This window comes from Chrysochloris asiatica, unplaced genomic scaffold, assembly GCF_000296735.1.
Source record: "Chrysochloris asiatica unplaced genomic scaffold, ChrAsi1.0 scaffold00493, whole genome shotgun sequence".
NCBI lineage: Eukaryota > Metazoa > Chordata > Mammalia > Afrosoricida > Chrysochloridae > Chrysochloris > Chrysochloris asiatica.
In genome coordinates, this window is record NW_006409011.1 from 74,980 (window position 1) to 76,946 (window position 1,967).

Here is a 1,967-nt window from a genome sequence, read left to right on the forward strand (position 1 = left end):
ATATATTAATTCATCTCATGAGGAGAGAAATAGAAAAGAAGAAGGAGGATGGAAGAAGAATAATGAAAATAGGAGAAGTCTCAGGGAGGCATGGGCTAAAGGGAATATACACATTCTAGGAAGAATAGGATTCTGTTAGATACTAGGATTGAGACATAGGCTGAAAGGAAAAGGGAGGAAGACTGGGAAATATATATATGTACATGTCTCATAAGTACATAACTCTGCGAGCAAAACCAAAAAATAAATCAAAGGACATCTTGCAGTAGACAAATCTGTTGCAGTAGACATCTGGTGATCTATGAAATCAGTCAATGACAGCTCTTTGGATCATGACTGTTGCTTTTGTTAGGTGCATTTGTCTTTGTTTTGACTTATAGTAACTTATGTACAACAAAATGAAACACTGCCCAGTCCTGTGTCATCCTCACATACATTTAAATTCATGTTTCTGCCAGAGTGTCAATCCATCTAGTTGGAAGTCTTCCTCTTTTTCACAGACTTTCACTTTACCAAAAATTATGTCTTTTTTCAAAGATGGATCCATCCTGACACATTGACCAAAGTATGAAAGATGAAGTATCACCAACCGGTCTTGTGATGTGCATTCTAACTGTGCATCTATGAACAGATTTGTTAATAAATCTGGCAGTCCATGATATTTTGAATATTTTTCTCCAACACTATAATTCAAATGCATACATTCTTCTAAGTCTGTCTTTTGCATTATGCAACTTTGACATATATATGAGGCAATTAAAAATATGTGGCTGACAGTGAGGATCATTCCCAGGTCTTTGGTACACAGGGTTGACGAAGTTTGACCATCTTGGCCTCTAAGGAGCACTCTGACTGCACTTCTTCCAAAACAGATCTATTGGTTCTTTTGGCAGACCATGTCACTTTTAGTATTCTCCTCCAACACCATGATTCAAAAGTATCAATTATTCTACAATCTTCCTTATTCACTGCCCAGCTTTTGCACCCATATGAGGTTATTGAAAATAACATGGCTTGGGTCAGGCGCACCTTAGTCCTCAAGCTGACATCTTTGCTCTTCAACACTTTAGAAAAAAGTACCTGTGCATCAGATTTGCCTAATGCAATATGTCATCTGATCTCTTGACTGCTACTTCCGTGAGTGTTGATAGTTGATCCAAGAAGAATGGAGTCCTTGACAACTTCAATCTTTTCTCCGTTGATAAGAATGTTGTTTATTGGTCCAGTGGTGAGGATTTTTGTTTTCTTGACATTGAGATGTACTCCATACCGAAGGCTGTGCTCTTTGACCTTCATCAGTAAATGTTTTAAGTCCTCTTCACTTTCAGCAAGTAAGGTTGTGTCATCTGCAGATCGCAGATTGTTAATGACTCTTCCTTCAATCCTGATGCCACATTTTTCTTCATAGGACCTAGCTTCTCGTATTATTTGCTCAGCATACAGGTTGAATAAGTATGGTGAACGAATACAACAGTGTCATACACCTTTCTTAATTTTAAAATATTCAGTGTTCCCATGCTCTGTTCGAACAACTGCTTCTTTGTCCAGGTACAGATTCCTCATGAGTACAATTAAGTGTTCTGGAATACTAATACGTCACAATGATGTCCATAGCTTGTCATGATCCACACAATCGAAAGCCTTTGTATAGTCAACAAAGCACAGGTAAACATCTTTCTGATGGTCTCTGCTTTCATCCAAGATCCATCGGACACCAGCAATGATAATCTCTCTTTCCACGACCTCTTCTGAATCCAGCTTGAACCTCTGGAAGTTCTCTGTCAATGTATGATTGTATCCTTTTCTGTATTACCTTTAGCAAAACTTTGCTTGCTTGACATATCAAAGTGATTGTCTGATGATTTCTGCATTCCACTGGGTCACCTCTCTTTGGAATGGGCACAAATATGGATGTCTTCCAATCAGTCAGCCAGATAGTTGTCTTCCAAATTTCTTGGCAGAGATGA